Source organism: Acomys russatus, chromosome 15, assembly GCF_903995435.1.
Source record: "Acomys russatus chromosome 15, mAcoRus1.1, whole genome shotgun sequence".
Taxonomy (NCBI): Eukaryota; Metazoa; Chordata; class Mammalia; order Rodentia; family Muridae; genus Acomys; species Acomys russatus.
The window spans coordinates 37,683,740-37,704,555 of NC_067151.1; the positions used below are offsets into that span (position 1 = coordinate 37,683,740).

General features: G+C 40.2%; 1 pseudogene; it reads right to left on the reverse strand.

The window, feature by feature from the left end:
- Nucleotides 1-607: 607 nt before the first annotated feature.
- On the reverse strand, nucleotides 608-8,005 carry LOC127199010 (serine/arginine-rich splicing factor 10-like; annotated as a pseudogene).
- Nucleotides 8,006-20,816: the final 12,811 nt, after the last annotated feature.

Below are 20,816 nucleotides of genomic sequence, written 5' to 3' on the forward strand. Positions count from 1 at the left end.
AGATACCCCTAGTTCTGCAGTGATTTAATATGCCAAGGCAGGTTGGTACCCATAGGATACCTCCTCCTCCTCTGAGGAGAAGGAGAGGGGAGAATGTGGAGGAGGATTGTGTGAGGAGAGGCCTGGGAGGAGAGGGAGCTGCAATCAGATGTAAAGTGAATAAATAATCTTTCAAAATAGATTAAAAATGAGAATCTTTGCAAAAATATACAGAGACACCACAAATTGGTAGCTGGTCATAATATTAAACAAACTGAGCTCTTAAGAGTAGCTTCTCCCTTTAATCCCATCACTCGGGAGGCAGAGGCAGGTAGATTGCTGTGAGTTCAAAGCCAACCTAGTCTACAAAGCCAGTCCAGGACATCCAAGACTACACAAAGAAACCCTGTCTCGAAAAACCAAATAATAATAATAAGAGTAAAAAAGAGTGGCTTCTCAACAGTATATCATTTTAATTATAACCATTTCCCATTACAGAGAAAACTAACAAGTATTTGTTTATTTTCTTAAATGCATAACTGCAATATTGTATTCCTGATAATTTGAATATACCAAACTTATGAGTAAATAGAAGATACATGTCTAGAAAGTATCATGATTTATACTATCAGTGGCCACTGGATTTAGGATTATAGTCCAAGACCTTGATCTAGATTTTGACCTAGACCTAGAATGATCTTGACTGAGATTTGGATCTAGGGGTTTCTTTTTTCCTTGATTCTCTTTCATGTCTTGAGCCCGACTCACAATATGTATTGGAATTTCTTTTAGAGGTCCTCTAGCTTGGTGTGAAATGCAGACCTGGAACAAAACTTAGCCTTCATTTCTTTCTTGGGCTGAAACTTGGACCTTGATCTTGAATTGACTTTAGATATTGAAGATCAATTTCAGTGTTTGAATCTATCTTTGACAGAATGGCTTGGCTATGCCACGGTCTTTTAGTCAGTCTATTTCTAAGACAGTAGAATCTGATCTCATATCCTTGTAATCAAAAGAGTTTCTCCTTGATTTCTTCCTATCATAACTTGAACTCTTACAATATCTATAGCAGTCATAACCATTATATCAGAAAGAGCTGCATACATTCCTCCCTTTCTTGGCTTTCATTTGATTTGGTGTCTTCCAATCCCCATGTGTGAGCTGTATTTCAAGTTGACTCCCAAAACTCCATATCAAATTATGGAAAGCATCTTGAGCATCATGAAGATCCTCAAGTTGAACATATGCAAATCCTGGCACGTCAAGTGTAGAAATCAAGTGGAACATAAACATCTACTATTGGACCATAACAACCAAATTCTCAACGTAAGTCTTCACACCTGGTGTAGTCTGCCACATCCCAGAAGAACAGAGATGTGTTGGGGTGGGGTGCGGGGTAGCAGGTAGTGGGACATGATAGTGGCAGGAGTCTGGGCAGGGCACCTAGGACTCAGCAAACCTTCCAGGAATCCAGTGGTGGATCACATCCACTCCTAAACAGAACAACAGACAGTTCACTTTGTCTACAGGACAGCTAGGGAAGAGAGTGGGAAGATATGCTTGGAGTGTAATGGAGCCACATAATTTAGGGCCTGGTAAGCCACAGGTTTTATTAGGTTTTATTCTCTCTGTGGTGTCTGTTGAATGTTGAGGTCATGGGAGTATCAAGCTCTGATTGCATTTTTAAGTAACCACTCTGATGACAGAAAGGAAAGGATAGAAGTAGGGAGAAAAGCTCGGGTGGAAAGACCAGTATGCTGCCCTTTCAGGCAGGTTAAAAGTGGACACTGCCCACCAATGCCCACACAAACTGTAATATGACTGAAATGCTTTTCCTAAAATGAAGAAGAAAATGTTATTACTAAAAAATCATCAAATAGACAGAAAGACAATAACACTTAATATAATTTCTCTTTGATCCTTAGCCTTAATGTTACTTTGAAATATATTTTGTTATGTTCTACAATTTGGCCTTGAAATTCAGGACTCTGATGATCCTACTGCCTCATCCTCTGGAGTAGCTAGGACTACAGGCTTGCAAGACCACTTATAGCTGTCTATCCACTGTCCTTGTGATGATATTTGAATGAAAGCTGATTTTTTGTTAAAGAGATATTTAGAGCTAGTCAGAGATTTTAAAGGCAGCTAATGAGAACTTTTTTAAGAGTTCAGAAATAAAACAAAACCATCCCATAGTATATGCTTAACCTTGTTCCAAAGCTGAGCATTCAAGATTAAGATGATCTGCCCTGTAGATTACAAAGGAAAAGAAACATGAGATAGAAAAAATAAGGGAACTGTTTTTGTGAAATGAGAAAGAAAGATGGGGCAAAATGAGGGAAAATGGAATTAAATGGGATAATGAGTATCTAGCATATATCAGCTAAAATGAAATTAATGAACTGAACTAGGAAAGATGGTCTTTAAAAAATATGGAAGACAAACTGGGCTGATGTCTCAGCCAGTAGAGTATTTGTTTTATAAACATGAGTTTAGTCCTCAGTAACACCATAAAAAATTTTCTGAGCATAGCAGAGATGGGTAGATACATGTGCTGGTCAGCCAGTCCAGCTGAATATCACAGTAGGCCCTATCTACAAAGTAAGTGAAATGCAGTTGAGAAAAACATCTAATTTTAACTTCTAGGCTCCACATTCACAGGAACATGCATAACTTATACACACACACACACACATACACACAGACATTCCCATACATGGGCATATGCACATGTATACCACACACCAAACAAGAATGTATGAATACAACTTATGCATGATTGTCCTGACTAGTTTTGTGAATCTTGACATAAGCTAAAGTCATCAGAGAGGAGGGAGCCTCAACTGAGAAAATACCACCATGATAATGGTGTATAGCGAGGCCTGTGGGGCATTTTCTTAATTAGTGATAGCTGGGAGAAAGCCCAGGCCATTGTGGGTGGGCCCACCACTCCTGGCCCCTCCCCATGGTTATCCTGAGTTCTATAAGAAAGCAGGCTAAGCAAACCAGGGTGAGCAACTAGGAAGTAGTACTCCTTTATGGCATCAGCTCCTGCAGGGTTTTGTGTTTCTGTCCTGACTTCCTTGGATATGAAGAGTGATGTGGACATGCAATTATAAGCCAAATGTTTTCCTCCCCAACTTGTTTTTGGTCATGGCACTTTATCATAGCAATAGTCACCCTAACTAAAACCTTACAACTTAATGAGAAGAAAAAAAATGTATAAAAAAGAAAAAGAAAGTGTTAATAATGACATGGTAGGAATGTTTCTCAGACCTTGAAGAAGATATCTGGAAAACTATACCACTGAAGATACAAATGACAAGGGTGAGAATATAACTTACATGAATCAACTCATCCCAACATTGTACCTTTATCGTCTAGGGACTAAAAAGCACTAAAAGTTCCTGTCACTGTTTAAGGATCAAAATTGTTAACATACCTTACAGCATTCCAACGGCTTCATTAAGTTCCGTAAGTTCAGAAGGTGTTGAGATATTAAGGATAGGTATTTTGATAAAGAATGATGACTTGAGATCAGCTGGGAAAGTATATCCATGCGTCATTGTGTGAATTGCTTCACCCTTTATAAAGTAGGAGATGGGGAGACATATAACGCTCACTCACATGTTCATTACCTATTACTTTTACTGTGGAACATATCACAAGATGGTGCATGTGTGGATATGTATGTGTCTGATGTATGTGCTGCCTCATTCTGGATAATGGTGTCATAACATGAGCAAGCACCTATTCATGATTTCATGAAAAATGCACTGAAGTACTCAACATATAAAACAGAGAATGATAATTAAGCTCAAGCATATTGACTCAAGACACTATTAAAATATTATATAACACTTAAAATTTTACTACTTCATATTATCTTCAACTCAATTCTCTCAAAACAAAGAGTTAAATGCCTGTTAACCAGAATAGCATCTACAGCAGTAAGACAGTTCATAAGTTTTCAAAATAATTCCTAAGAAAATTGTCTTATGTTAATTTCTTTTCTGGCCAGAGAAATTATGCCAACAGCAGGTTAGCAACCCTAATGCTTATGAGCAGGATTCTAACTGCAGTGTAGGCAGGGCCCTAAATACATTTCTCACTACTGCATCTATTTTTAATTTCTAATTCGACATGGAATTCTAACTCACTGGCTCTGACTTGGAGGCTGTTTGCAAAGTCTTAGGTGACACACTAAGCCTTTACTGAGCACTTCAGTTTTAACATTTTCCTAGCAATAACAAAAAAAAATAGAACTCCTAAAAATCTGCTGAGTTTTCCTTCCTCAATATCCAAAATAAGTTAGTGCACCACCAACGGCAGTGCTCTTTTAGGCCAGTGACCATCAATGACATGTGGCCTAAATGAAAGGCATGCAGTCAATTAACTGTGGTGGGAGAAGGTGCCATGAAGGAGAACCGTTTCAGAACAGCAAGTGTTTCTCAATAGTATGTAGATGGGGCTGTTGGTGTTGTTTTAAGACAAATAATACTTTGGTCCTGTCATTCCTGGTAAGATTTTATATCTGAGTATGAGGAGTGCTCTTGTTACAAAGTTGTCATTTGGGATTGTGCAAGCCAGTTCCAGCTTTGTTTTCACTCGGCAGAGTTTTAGCCATAATAAATAAAGTCTACGTGTGAGGTTCAAATACAAACCAAGGTAGACTCTCTTCTGAAGTTCCTAACGTATGCATTGAAATAATCCTTGCTATACGCAGGTAAGAGCATGAAATCTTAGTCAACTCCATTATTCCCGCATGTCCCCAGCACCGGCAACTACTCACAAACTTTCCTCCATAACTTGATGATGGGACCATTTTCAATCTAGAGAAGCCAGAAAGCAACAAATAATTTTTAAAGAGATTTTGGTCTCTTTTGGTTTTGATTTGGTTTTTGAGGCATATTATACTATGTATTCTTGGCTGACTTTGAACGTGCCATGTACTTCAGGCTGGCCTAGTTCGAGAGCTTCCTGTCATGGCCTCTCAAGTGATTACAGGCATAAGCCAGCATACTCGGCACACTCAGCTGTGCCTTTTTTTTTTTTTTTTAATGAAATTGCCTGTGGAAAACTGTGATTTGCATACAATTACTTTTGGGGTACAGGTGGCTTGTTCCAGGTTGGAAAGGCTCCTGGGGGAGCCATCTACTGTGCCTCATTATAGTAGTTCATGGGTTTATCATGTGAGCATTTCTTCCAGCTGTCAACCTACAGTTAGTTCCTTTTAATATTAGTATGCTACATATTTCAAGCAAGTATGTATATTTACATGCATATGAGAACATTTATTTTTATATGTGAAAAAATATATGCAACAGAATTACCATAGATCTAATGTCCTAGATTGCTTTCTACTGCTACAGTAAAGACTGTGACCAAAAGCTACCTGGAGAAGAAAGAGTTAATTTCATCTTACAGTCCACCATTGAGGGAAGTCAAGGCAGGAATCTGCAGGAATCTGGAGACAGGAACTGAAGCAGAGAACTCAGAAGAATGTTGTTTATTCATTTGCTATCCATGGCTTACTCAGTTTGCTTTTTTTCACACAACTCAGAATTACCTGTTACCTTTCCAACATTAATCCAAATGTCCACCTGACTTGCCCACATACGTCAGTCTTATGGAGGTAATTTCTTAGTTAAGGTTTCTTTTTCCAAGATGACCCAAGCTTATATCAAATTCACAATTTAAACTAGCACTTCTAACAATCTCACTTCTGGTATGTATTTGAAAAAACTCAAATCAGCCTGCCAGAACCTCTGTGTTCATCATTACCCATAACTTGCAACAGATTTAATCATCTGACAGTAGATGGATGACAGAGTGAAGAGAATGTGACATATTCACCCAGCAGAATGCTATAGAGCCTTATAAAAAGTCTATTTATTTGTGACAACATGGATTCAATATTAAGTGGAATAAGTCAGATGGAGAAGGAAAAACACTTTAATACTACTTTTATATGGAATCTTAAAAACTTGGTCTCACAGATACAAGGCAGAAACTTGGTCATCATAGACTAATGTGGCAAAAGAGAGAGGGATGTTGAACTGTGGACCAAAACGCTCTGTATCAGATACTGTCCTTGTTGCTATGACCAAATATCTGACAAAAAGCAATTTAAGGGAGAGATAAAGTAATTGGAAGCATGTGGTGATTTGAATAAGAATGACAATAAGCTCATATGTTTAATTCTTAGTCACCAGAAAGTGGCACTATTTGAGAAGGGGTAGAAGGTGTGACATTGTTGGAGCAGGTGTGGCCTTGTTGAAGGAAGTGTGTCACTAGGGATGGGTTTTAAAGTTTCAAAAGCCTATGCCAGGCCCAGTCTTTCTCTCATCCTCTTGGCCTCTCTGCCTCTCTGCCCCCACCCCCATCTGCCTTTGTTTCTGTCGCTGTTTCTTTCTTTGTCTGCCTGAAGATCAGGATGTAGCTCTCAACTATTTCTCCAGCATCATGCCTGCCTACATGCCTCCATGATCCCTGCCATAAGATAACAGACTAATCCTCAGACAAAGCAAGCCCATAGTTTCATGATTTCTCTTATAGGAGTTGCCTTGGTCATGGTGTCTCTCCATAGCAATAGAACACTGATCAGGACAATGAGATACAGTCCATAATGGAGAGGTATGGCAGTATGAACTGAAGCAGCTGGTCACATGGTATGCTCAGGCAGGAAACAGAAGTAGCTGAGTACTGGGCATCAGTTCATCTTTTCCTTTTTTAAAGTCTGTGATTTTAGATGATAGGAAAGTTCTTCTTACACTCAGGATAGATCTTCCCTTCTCATTTAAACCTTCCAGGAAGAACCCTCATGGGCACAGAGAAATGTCTCCATGGTGACTCTAAATCCAACCAAATTGATAAAGATTGTCATGTTGACAAAGGTTCCAAGTTTCAGTTAGCAAAGTAGGTTGAAATTATCTATTCTATGGCCAGTGACCACCATAGTAAAGCATATACCCTATATGCTTCAAAAATGCTAGAAATATACATGTTTAAAGCTCTGCTCATAAACTGGCTGCTAACATGAAGTGACCAATGTTTTAATAAGCTTGATTCAATATTTTTCTAGTATATGTATATACATATGCACATAAATAGTGTATATCAATAAAAATGCTTTACCTTTTAAACATTAGCCAAAAAAGAAACCATTTTTGTTTATTTGGTTGGTTGGCTAGCTGCTTTGGTTTTTTGAGACAGAGTTTCTCCCTATAGTCTTGGCTGTCCCAGAAATCACTCTGTAGAACAGGCTGGCTTCCAAATCATACAGATCTGCCTGCTTCTGCCTCCTAAGTGCTGGGACTAAAGGCATGCACCATCCCCTTCCAGCCAAGATAAGTCTTTTTTGTTTCTTTGTTTGTTTTGTTTTGTGTTGTGTTTTGAGACAGGGTTCCTCTGTTACACAGAGCCCTGGTGTTTCTTTGAAGACTCACAAAGATCTGTCTGCCTCTGCCTCCTGAGAGCTGGGATTAAAGGCACATTCATGGCTAAGATAAGCCATTTTTAATGAAAATACAATAATAGAATTATAGGGATATATTGTTCCAATTCTGTAATTAGTTTTTGGGTGATAGAGAGCTTGCCTAGTTTGAGGCCTGAGTTTTGATTCACAGACCTAAAAAACAAAAGTCAATCTTTACTTAATATCAACAAATAACATTTGGCTGAAAGTCAGTGTTGTGCTTGTACAGACATTTATGAGACACCCATAAAGCAATTTCTATTCATGTGAATTTTATTCTCTTTTTTTTATTCAGATTTCATTTGGACAAAATTATACATGTGATCTTCATAACATTTCCTCCCACACTGCCTACCTCCCCTGCGTCAACCTTTTCTTTCCACATTTACTCTTTGGTAAAAGGAAAATCACTTTGTTCTCCAAGTGGGAACAGGCAATGAGTCTATCCCTAAGAAGAACAGATTTGAACCTGCTGTTGGCTTTCAGATCCAGGACAAGCAGCTGAACTGCATATTTAACATGGAACTGGCCTCCTGGTTCTTCCAGCATTCCTCAATGCCTACCTGTTGCAGGGCGTGTCCGCCATACCCTGCCCTCTACCCTGGACTTTCCCATCCAAGCGGTTAGGCTTCCTTATATGATCCAGACACCTTTGTGTGTCGTTTCCAGTCCCCTTTCTCTGCATTTTCTCTTCTGCTTCCTGTGCAGGCTGTTTTTCTTCTCTCTCTTTCCCGTCTTGTGGTCCTCTGTCCTCTCTGTCTCCCTCCCCATGGTGACTTCCCCGGACCCTTCCTGGGACCAGTGACCCCTGCCCATGAGATGCACCCAATAAACCTCCCTTTATGTTTTAATATGACTTGAATCCGTAGATCATTTCATCCATGGAGAAAACCTATTATTTAGAACAACTTTCTATAACTCAAAGTGTGATCTTCACAGAGTTAAGAATATCAGGACAGTTAGGATCTGTGTATCCTTACGCACAGCAAATGTAGCATTTTAGATTGGAAAATGTTGTTTTCAGAAACCTATTACTTAGAACAACTTTCTATAACTCAAAGTGTGATCTTTACAGAGTTAAGAATAGCAGGACAGTTAGGTTCTGTGTATACTTACTCATAGAGCATGCAGCGTTTTAGATTGGAAAATGTTGTTTTCAGTGCAGAAAACAGAATAGGCATCATGGTGAGAAAAGTAAATGAACAAATCTATGAGGAAACGTTAGAACCCTCTGAGTAAAGAATCACTTTAAACCTTCCTGTCATTCCTGGTTTATTTTGCCTGTGAGCCTAGCCTTTAATGGCTGAGCCATCACTCCATCCCCATTACTAGTTTAAAAAGCTGTGCACCTCCAGTTTTATTTAATGATTCCATCCTTCTTCCTATGTATATTTGTGTTTGAGGGCACAGAGGTCTTTGTGCTCACAGATAAGCACCAGAGAAACCACGAATGTTAAACACACAGGGTTACCTCTTCAAAGGAAGGGATGTGTCGCCTGTTTTCCACTCAGAAGGCTGGGAATGGAGATGACTCATAGCCTAAGTGACCTCTGTACTGTCTACAGGCCCAGACCACACCTGCCTACTGCTCCCTTACTAATAGGACCAGAGGTGGTTAACAGCCCAGTGACTTTTGTGCTATCTGCATGACTGAGACCGACCCAGATACTCCCCCAGGCCATTAAGATAATGCATGCTGCCTATTTACACAGAGCCCAGCTTCATGGAATAAATGGCATGTACTTTGAAAAGAGATTTGATATAATTATGCCTTAAGCTTTATTGTACACACAGAGTTGTGTTACACCAGGCAACTTTTTTTTCCCAAATTGTACAGTACTTAAATATAGCTAAAATTCAGATTCTAGGAGTTTGAACCAATATCAGCTACTGAGTCCTGTTGAACTAGACTTCCTTCTTGCCTCTGGGGGATCATTACCTCTGTGGGCCATGACACTGTCATTTGCAGAGAACACACACACACACACACACACACACACACACACACATTTTTGTGCATCTTTTAGTCTATGAAATGTGTACTTGAGAGGCTAAAGCAGGAGAATTCCTTATGCAAAACAAAACAAAAAACAAAGAACTTGTCTCAAAAGGGGAAATCAATGAATCAATCAAACAAACAAACAAACACAAGCATGTTGTCTAGCCAAGGCTTCTTATCTGAAGGAGTTTGGAAATAAATCCTTTCTTCACTTGTTTAGGACAGAGTTTCCTCAGTAGCCCAGCTTGGCCTAGTTTACTCTGTAGTTCAGGCTATCCACTCAAGAATGCATTCTCTAAATGAAAACAAAGATCTATGTATCTTGAAACCTCATGACCTCAGGAAGTGAACACTGATCTAGATCTTCATAAACAGAGCAAGGCTGGCCTAGGATCCCTGGAGAAGGCCCAGCTGATGGTGATGATCTGCCTACCTCATCACACAGCTCTGAGGATTGGCTGTACCTTACTATACAGTTGGTAGTGACTGACTGCCAAAACCTTAGCACATGGTGGGTGATTGCTTGCAGTTTGTGATTGACGGGGGTCTTAGCGCAAAGGTTTTGATGGCTGGCTGGACTTTAGCAAGCAGCTTGTGAGGTTGACCAATGTTTACCACTTGTCTCTCGGAATGAATGAGGAGTCCCCACTTGCCTGGTGAAAAATGAAGGGAAAAAAATATCATCTTTTTGAGAAATCCCTGGAGGACTTCTGGCCCAGAAGTTTTATGTAATACATCTGTTCCTTACAGGTCCCTCTCTGGAGAGTCATTAACAGTTAAATAACTGATCCCTTCCCATCCTCCTCAGAGAGAAATTGGTAAGAGAAAAAAAGTGAAGGTGAGTTGAAGAACATCCACAGCAATGACTTAATTATAATTTAATCAATAATTTACTGATCTGTAATAGTTTGTGGATACATACAGGCATGCACTGCATTTTTAATGAATACCCCAACCTCTCATGTTAATTGCCCCTATCCTAAAATTATGGTTGAAAAATAATCCCTAAATTGAGTACAAAGGTTAACATAAGCATTTTTCAATGTTCTGTTGAACCTATTTCTGTGTAACAAATTACTTTTAGCACCAGGAAGCTTAAAACAATAAAAATGAATTACGTTGGATAGGGTCCAAAATTCAGGATGGCTTAGCTCAATAGTTCAGCTCAGTTTCTCCTAAGGTTGCCATGTGATGTGGCTCTGATAACACTTATCTAGAGTTTTCTCACATGGTGGCAAATTAATGCTGCCTAAGGTTGGGGTTCAATCCTTTCAGTATGGACCTATAGAGTTTCCTAAGTGTCCTTAAGGCACCACAACACAACAGCTGCTTTCCTATAAATGAAATAATGCAATATAAAACAGAACGGAGACCTGTGAATGTTAGTCTGTCATCTGCACAGTGTCCTGTTGCTTGTGGAGCTCAGTGATACGTAGGGTGGAAGCCCACTAAACAGGGGGATGAATGACAAGAGAGATATAACTCACTCGGAGGCTGAGGACCACCACATTTCCAGGTGTCTAATTATTTGTATTCTTTCTTATCCCAAACAGTCAGCTCACAGCCTTGTCATAGAAGTCATTTTCATGTGCCAATGAGGCTCTACCAGTGTAATTCCTCAGGCATGGCTCTTTGAACACTAGCCCTCCCCTTCTAAAGATCTAGAGCTAAGCTCTGTGCCCAGGCTCCACAAGCATACTCATCACACAGTGGTAGTGCGCGATACATGGAGTAACTGTAGAGGAATTTTAGTCCAGCAACATAGCTGCTACAGTAAGGGATCACATCCAAAGACCTTCTAGGTCTATGTGCTCTGGATGGAACGCAGATATGCCCTTAGTACACACCTTTAGTCCCAAACAATGAAAGTAAGGTTAGTTTATAGAAGGAAGCAGGCATGTGTGAAAATGATGTCTAATTGAGGGGTAGACGAAGCGATGAACCAGAGGAAGATTTGAAAAAATAGGATGCACCTGGCTCTCATGAGAACAGCACAGGAAAGAGAGGCTGTTTAAGAGATTTCAGGGAGAGGCAGTTGAGCTGAGTTGAGCTGCGTCAGCAGAGGAGAGTCAGCTGATAGGCAGTGGAGTAGAGTTGAGTTCTTGGGGGTTCAGTTTGTGGAGTTCAGAGGCAATTTTTGCAGGAATAGGTTGCAGGGAGAACAAACTGGACACAGGTTAAGACAGAATGAGCCCTGTCCCTCCCCCCCCCAAAAAAATGGGAAGTAGCCAGACAATTAGAACAAATTGCCAACGTAACTTTGAGGCAAAACAGAGCAATTCAGTGAAAGCCAAGATAAGACAGAATGAATCAGTCAGCTTGGAGAGGAGTTTGAGCCAGTGTTTGAGTTGAACCAGCCAGCCAGAGTTCAGAAAGAACTAGAAAGGGTGACCTTATTCAGCAGTAAGCCTCCGAGATGGCAATTAAATTGGGTGAATAAAGGTTACTTTTCCAGTTAACTGCTGTGCATATTCTCCTTTAAAAGCATGAACCTAAGACACAAAGGGGTTGACATCTAGAGTACTTCTGAAAACCCTCCAGGCAAAGGCAAATGTTGAAACTGTAAAGTCACACTCCATTATGTCAACAATGTGCTGTTGGCTCAGGGGCTAGATGTATTCAATAGTGCTGGGGACTGAACCTGCAATGGGAAAAAATGAGAATTTCCATTTGATTCTTAGAGAGGTCCCACTTTCAATGATTTATGTTTTGTGTTAGTTATTGACTGCAAATAGGTAAAATAGCACTATTTATGTACCACAGCATCTGTTAAAGATACTAACAGAAGGTGTACCACAGGAAGATACTAACAGAAGTCACACCAAAGATATGAGGTTTATTCTTTAGGAACAGAAATCTTCAGGTATCTTCTATTTTATAGGGGCTTGGTGTTCTGCTTTCTACTTGTTGATGAGGCACCTTCTTCCAGATGAAAGATAAAATGAAGATTGTTTTTAAAATTCATATTAGACATCCAAGGTAGTTACAAGCTTAAGATTTAGCATTAGAAATCCTTCAGTAGGAATCAAAGATTTACTCTTTACAAAGTGATGTGGCCCTGGATGGTCATTTCGTCATCCAGGTCTTCCTCTAACGGACACACTAAAATGATTAAATGTGATAATAGATATGAAACTTTGGTACACTCAGCCCAGAGTATGTTCTGCAATTATTATCATTATCTAAAATTATGGGAATTATCTGATCATTTTAGTATTCTTTACAGAAAGTTTTACTATCTGTAAAGTTGGAGGTTGCTCTTGATTTCTCAGGTTCTATACAGCTCTTTAAACCTAGAATTTTCCAGCCAAGTTACCCAAGCAGCTTCCTTTTCACAGTAATCATTGCATTTGCCCAGCACTTTTAACTGCAAAATCTGTTCACAGCTATTATCTCTTTAGATTCTTCTTGTCATCCTGAGTGTAAGACAAACAATATTATCTCTATTTGACTAATAGGGAAATGAGATGAGGAACACTTGTAACTTGCCCAAAGAAATTGATTGCAAATTTCAAACTAGAGGAATGTGACTGTTAGAGGGAACACACACACACACACACACACACACACACACACACACACACACACACACACACACACACACACACCAGCTCCTTCGTCCAGGCGACAAGGCCTTGCTTAGTATTCAATCTATTTTTTTTTCAGCTCATAAAATATAAGAAGTAGTTCTTAAAAGTTCCCAGGAATGGTTAAAGACATTGCTTATAAATAAACAGTTTTGACCGAGAGCAAACGGTAGACAGGAAGTAGAATATATCTCACCTGTCCACACCCATCTGAAAAGGAACACTCACCTTGACCTCTCCATGACACACTCTGATGTCATACCTATTGATGCCTCACTGTTGTGTCCATGAGCTGTGCCTGACTTCTCAACAGCAGGATATGAGTAACTGCATTAGTGTCTCCCTTGGCTGTTGTTTCCAGTTTTATCCAAGAGAGTGGCTGGGTTATTTCCTCTCACTTGATTGTCTTGTGTAGAAATCAATGACTAGAAAACATATTCAGAGAAAATTCTGGGTGTGTATTTGCTGAGATCTGGTTGGTCTCTGAGGTGTGGGAGCCAGCTGAACAAGGCTCAGGATATGCCTCCAGCCCTTTTCTATAGCATTCCTGCCATGAATGACACTCCTGCTTTGCTAAGGGCATGGTGCCAAAATGTTGGTCACATATTGACTTTTCATTGGTGGCAATTATCTGTCCTCATCCCAGTTCAGCATGACATAGATTTTCTAAAACAAGTGGCACCAGCTCAATTACCCTTTGTTTAGTCAAGGCACTAACTGTTATTTTAGCTCCCATAGATGACAGCTATCCCTGCTTTCACTGTTTACTGGGCATGGTCTGTGCTTATTGAATTATTGTGGGTGATAAAGCAGCTTTCTTCCTCATTTTAAAAATATGGTAAAGAACATGCCATGGAAAATCCAGCTGGCTGGAAGGTGTGCCAGACTCTAAATGACAAGGTACAAATCCAACAATGCCTTTACCAAGTCATGTGTACTTGTGTTTTCATCTTAGTCTAAGAAAATTTTACTTATTTATAGAACATTGCAGGTACATGTTTTGAAAATTATAGGTGCTATATAATTTAAATATATCACTTAAATGGCAGTTATTTAAATAACTCTTGACTGCAGCACAGTGCTCTTTTTGAGGATCTTATGTCAGGAAATGACACGTTCAGAGATAAGAAATTTTTAAAGCCATTTATTGAAGGGTCTTGATTTATAATGTATTTCAGGGTCTGTGGATTGTAGTGTGATTTTCCTTTACTTCATACATAGTATCCACTTACAAGTGAGCATGTGTCATGTTAGTCTTTCTGGGTCTGGGTTGCCTTGCTCAGGATGAGTTTTTTCTAGTTCCATCTACTTGCATGCAAATTTTATATTGTATTTTTTTCTATTTATGTTTTAATTAATTAATTTACTTATTCTTTTCTCATATATTACATCTGACCAATTTCCCTCCTCCCCTTTCCTCCAGATCTACTTCTCCTCCATTTTCTTTAAGAAAAAAATAGCAAGAGATGTGAGATACTCTATTGTGTAAATGTACCAAATTTTCTTCTTTAGTTAAGTAGGTTTTTTACACTTTCTGGTGATTATAAATATAAATAAAACAACTATGATCTGCAGACCCAGAGAGGCTAAGTAACAAGGAGAGAGGAGGTATGGATCTCTCTGGGAAATGGAAATTATTGGCAAAATTGTAATTCAGATGCTGACTTCTGTACCCTGCTCCTCCCCCCTGCCCCCCCCCCTCCACATCTGGTCTAATTTGAGACCAAAGCCATGAGAGGGGACCTGTGCCTGACACTGCCTGGATGACCAGGAACTGGAAGCCGATTAGCCCAGAGACCTAGGGTAGAACCAAACATAACTGGGGAAACAAAAGTCAATTAAATGATTCCTAATGATATTCTTCTATATTCATAGATCAGTGCCTAGACCGACCATCATCAGACAGGCTTCCTCGAGCAGCTCATTGGAGCAGGTGCAGAGACCCACAGACAAACATTAGGCAAAGCTGGAGAGGTTGAGGACACCAGGAGACCACAGTCCATAGAACCATCTAAACATGGCTCATAAGGGCTCACGGAGACTGATGAGGCAGCCACAGAGCCTGCACGGGTCTGTACTCGGTCCACTGCATATATGTTGTGGTTCATAAGTGTGGTGCTTTTGTGAGACTTCTAACAGTGGGAGTGTGGGTGTCTCTGACTCTTTTGCCTCCTCTTGGGACCCTTTCTTCCTACTGGTTGGCCTCGTCCAGCCTTGATATGAGGGTTTGTGCCTAATCTTACTGAAACTTGATATGGAATGTTTGCTTGATGCCCCTGGGAGGCCTGTTCTTTGCTGTAGGGAATGGAGGCAGAGTGCATCTGGGGGAGAGGGTAGGAGGGGGTGGGGGAAGTGGAGGGAGGGGAGGCATCAGTGTGGATGTATTGCATGAGGGAATAAATTTTTAAAAATTACTTCCAAAGATACATGCCTTTTGAAAACATTTCAAAAATATTAAAATTCTATTTTTACAAAGTTAGGTTTTGATTAAAAAAAAAAAACAACAACAACAACAACTTCCAAACACTGTCTATCTTTAAAAATCTTAATCCAGTATTTTCTTAGGCACAAACAAGACACAGTAAATTCATACTGAGGTTAAAGTTTTCTTCCCTGAGGAAATGTTTGTACGACTTAGTTATCTATAAAAATTCTATTGTTGGAAACAAACAAGCAAACACATGAGTGGCAAGGTTTCTTTCACCTTCACTGTTGGGGATTGTTATCCCTTTCACAGGTCTCTGTCGCCATGTCAGTGAGAGTGCTCTGTAGAGGAAGGCTGGGTAACATTCTGCCACACTGGCAACAAACAACTAGTTACCTTAGCACAAGGAGTTCTCAAAACAGTTGGACGTTCATACCCGTCTTTATTATCAGACTTTGGCAAGAAAGTAACTTTCGCATTTCACACTGGGGTTCTCTGCCTCACCTGTGAACTGAAGAAGCTTCCAGTTCATGTTGTTCTTTACTCTTTTATACAATTCCTATTACATGGTCTTAAAGGCTACAAAATGGCAGTGGTGAGTGTTTATAAACTAAATTACCTCACTAGCATGAGGAGAGAGAGAGAGAGAGAGAGAGAGAGAGAGAGAGAGAGAGAGAGAGAGAGAGAGAGAGAGAGAGAGAGAGAGAGAGAGAGAGATCTGAGACACATGTGTTAGCTCTCTGTCCAGAGTACACTCGGCCTGTCTGGAAGACCTCAGCTCAGGCCTGGCCTCCATACCCTGTGGCATCACTGTCAAACTCTAGAATCACCAAGCTGTTACCCGTCTGAAGGGGTCAGACTCTGGCTACAGTTTTGTTCAGGCTAGAGGTTTCCTCTGATTGAAAGCCGTTCTGAGGTCTCTTCAGTGTGCATTCTGTCCCACATGCAGTTTCAGTTGTATTTCACAGTAACCTTCAGAAATGCATTTACCTGCAGCCAGTCAGCAAATACTTTTTGGGATGAATACATATATACCATTACCTACCAAGCCAATGACTAGGACATCCTCACGCTATTGTCTATAAGCTGTGAGGTCTGTGCTGGCCAATGAAATAAAATACATTGTGGCTGTTTTATGAGGCCCAAGCACAAGGGACTTTAAATATTACTGTTGCTAGTAAGAAACACACATTTCCAGTATAGCAATAAAATAAAATAATAAAACATCAGTACAAGAAAGAATATAAATGTGCATTGTTCTACCCATGTTCACGGGTCTCTTCCACAGTGGTTTAGACAACAACATCATGGGGACTTTTACATTCCTTTCTGTGGAGCTTGACTTCTCAGAAACTTGGGGTACACTCACATCAGCTTTATTTTCTGAGACCTTTACCCTTCTATTGGTAGTTTCTTATTTTGTTCTCCTTGGTTGTTTTTCCTATTTTATGAGGCTATATGTCATTTGGGAACTTATTTTAAAGATATTTTCTCCATGAGTCCTACAGATGAGGTAATTAGAGAAAACCAATCAGGGGCCATTCTGAGACAAATAACAAAAGAACTTATGGTCCCTTCAAAGATGGTGTCTGTTGATGTCCTTTAAAAATACCACCTGATAACCATGTCATTTCAAACACTGAAATAAGGCACATCTACATGTATTTCTGGCTCTTTCCTCTGTAATCCTTTTTCATGGGCAACACCAACCCATGAAATACTAAACAGTGTTTTAGAAACATGTCTAATGTCTGCAGCAATATTGCTTTACAAAGGCGAAAATGGGGATTTAAAGAGTTAGAATAGCAATTTAACGCTCTACCCTAGAGTGATGGAAAAATGGACCCTGCACCTAATTCCATCACACCATATTCTTCCCAAATTCCCCCTGAGAATTTCTACTTGCAGAATTTACTATAAGATGTCTGACAGGACGCAGGGACCTTTACGCACATGGGGATATTATAGGCTCAGAAACTTTATAATGAGCCCAGTTCCCCCATATCTTATTGATGACTGCCTAGTAAAGTAGGAAGCTGACTCTGAAAAACTGGTTGATGAATCCATATAAAAAGACATTTCACTGAGAAATGTAACTTATGAATTTAGAAGGAGGGGACAGAATGCTACCCATGTAGCTAAGTAACATGCATGAGGGAAAAAAGAAATAAAAATATACTTTGGGAAGTTATTTATAAAACCTATTCCCCTTTCCTGATTGCCTAAGGGCGTTAATAGTCTATGCGTGTTGTTGGCTTATTGTAGCATATTATTTCTGTTAAGGTCTAATTTTCAGTATAGACTCTAATCCCTAAATTAAAACAAAATTAGTTAAAAAGATTCTCAGTATTTAACACAGGCCCCCTCAAACTTCAGAGTTTATTCTTGGAATCTAGAAATACTGCAGGTAAAACTGGTAATATAGAGTAGCTGTAATTACTAAAAGCATAATTTTAAGTAAGTCCTAAATGTCCTGAGGCAATTTTTTACATTTGTCTATTTATTTGTGTGTGTGTGTGTGTGTGTGTGTGTATGTTTGTATGGCTGAGTGTATGTATATACACTGTGTTCATGAACCAAGGCAGTTAAAAGTATTTATCCTTATTTTATGTGTATGAATGTCTTGCCTATATGCACACATATGCACCATGTGCATTCCTGGTACCCTCAGAGGCTATCAGACCCCTAGAACTGGAGTTATAGATGGTTGTGAGCTGCCATGTGAGTACTGCATACCAAACCCAGATCTTTGGCAAGGATAGAAAGTGCCTTTAACTGCTGAGATATTTATAAAGCCAGCCAATTTTATTTTTTGAGACAAGGTCTCATGGTAACCCAAGCTGACCTCAAACTTGCAATGTGGTGAAGGATGACCTTGAATTTCCTGCCCCAACCCCCTGAATGCTGAGATTACAGATATGTGCCATGTCCAGTTTATTCTATGAGGGATATCCAACCCAGGGTTTTACTTCATTTTAGACAAGCATCTTAACCAACGGACTACATCCCTAGCTCCAAAAAGCAATTGTAAGACTACGAATTTCTAAGGAAATCAACATGGTGATTTCCTACTTTAAAATGCCAGTGCCCGGAAACAATCATGAAAGGAAGAAAAATGTTACAAAAGTTTCACAGAGCCATTTTGAAAAACATATAATAGGAAGGAAGTACTCAATGTCTTTTACTTGCAGTTAACATTACCAAGCTCCATCGCCTCTTTCAGAGGCATGTTTTGTCAGTATTTGCTCCCCAGCTTCCAAGTACCCAACAGCAGCTTAGGTACTTGTAAGTGGTACTCCATATGAATGATGACAATTGGTGTGACCAAAGCAAAAACCAAAACCAACAACAAAACAAAACAAAACAAAACAAAAAACAAAGCTCTCTTTCTAACTCTCAGGGCAAGAAGTAAAGGTAAAAGTAATATGCAAAATACATCCTATGAAGTTTCTAGATACCCAGGGGAGAGTGGGAAAGTGGACCCTGCACCTTGACTGGGCAGCATTGGCATTAATGGTGAAGGCACTGGCAGGCCATCCCCAAGGGTGAGGGTGAGTGTAGGCGTCCCAGGCTCTCACAGGTTGCAGCACTTGGGAGAGACTGAACCAGACCAATGACTCACTGCAATGGACATTTGCATATGAAGATGTGTGGGTGGAGGGACACACTGTGACATCCTTCAGCTTCCACGATGAGATGTTTTCTATGCTGTTTGTTTGGTGTGGGGGGGGGGGGGGGGGGGAGGTTGCAAGGGTGGAGGTGGATATGAAGGGGTGGGGAAATGAGCAGGACTGGGGTGCATGATGTAAAGCTCACAACAAATAAATTAAAAGTTTTTTTTTTAAAGGATTTTCCAGACACAAGAAATGTACTCAATGTCATACGTTTTAAGAATCAGATCCTAAAGCAGAAAATAAGCAAAAATTAATTAGAGAAGGTGATGTCTTTGTAGAGACTCTGTGGCTCTAATACCTAAATGCCAGCCATGGTAGGACAGGAATGAACTTGGTGAACGGAAACCATTGCTACTGTTTCCTCTCACCAAGCAGGACCCCTTTGCTATGCCAGTGCAGACTTCTTGAACACCTCGAGCACTCCCCTGAGGACTCTTGAGGGAAGAACTTCCTCTCTGTAAATATACACTCCATCGGGATCAGAACAACGCCCGCTTCCTTGGGGTTACAGCAGCACAGAGCTGTTAGTTGAACGTGACCCTGTTGTGCACACAGTGTTGGATGCAGTTTGATTCCCTGTCACACTTCCTAAGAATGCTGCCCAAGGACACAGTAGATGAGACTCATTAAAAGAAGCTGCTGTAAAGGACCAGAGTGAAACTGCCCTGCCCATTCCTCTGGCACAAAGTTCAATGATCTAGAGAAAGCAAAGGTTAAGGAAAGATGACTTGGCATGACTCAGGTGGAAGGAAGCACACAGAAAGGAAATCCCCTAGCTTGTTTTGCTAAGTCAGCAGTCAGGCCTGGGCTGGAAACAAGGAAGACTGCAGTGTGTTGGGATAACACTCCTCTGACTCAGTCTTTTATCACAGTCTCACCAGTCAGTTTTTTGAATCTCCCCTGGAGGAAATATAGGAGTTTCGCAACGATACATATTTAAACTTTGTGTTTCTACCTATCAAGTGTTCTCCTTATCTGCTTGTTAGTTTTTTTTTTTTTTTCTTTCTTGAAATGCATTCAGTAACAATATAAAAAGGCAAGGGTGTAAAACAAAGAACCCACTGACAGTCTGCGCCTGATTAAATGCTAGGATTCTTCCATGTGAGGCAGCTTTCTAAGTGAGGGGAGACTTGGAATGCTGGATGAAGGGGAGCAGACAGGACAAGGCTGGGAATCACCGCCATCACGCCCTCACACTTACAGCGGGGGAGAAAACAGTGGAGACCTGGAAAGGAATTACACAGCAAGATAACAAGAGGGTTGAAATAGATCTTAGTGATTTGATTCCTAACCTCAGTGTTTGAAATCTTATACATCAAGAAAATGCCACAGAAACTATGGAGCACAGACTTTTCAAACTCTAATCACATTCTGTTACAAAATCTCTACTTTTTAGAGTACAAACTAACTAAAAACGTATTTGACCCTGAGTTTAAATGGCAGGGAAAAGGCCATGCAGTCCACCTCAGGCTCCAACCTTTAGGGTCCTGTTTCTCCCTCAGAATCACACGGAACTTTGCTCTAAAACAATGTACAAGCCACCCATGTTTCCTGGTGTGCTCACTTTACTAGTGACAGTGAGAAGACTGACACCCACTGAGGTGAAACCGGGGCCCACTGTTCAGGGCACAGGAAATTAGGGGCCAGGTAAGTCACTCCTTGTGCTTTGACAATT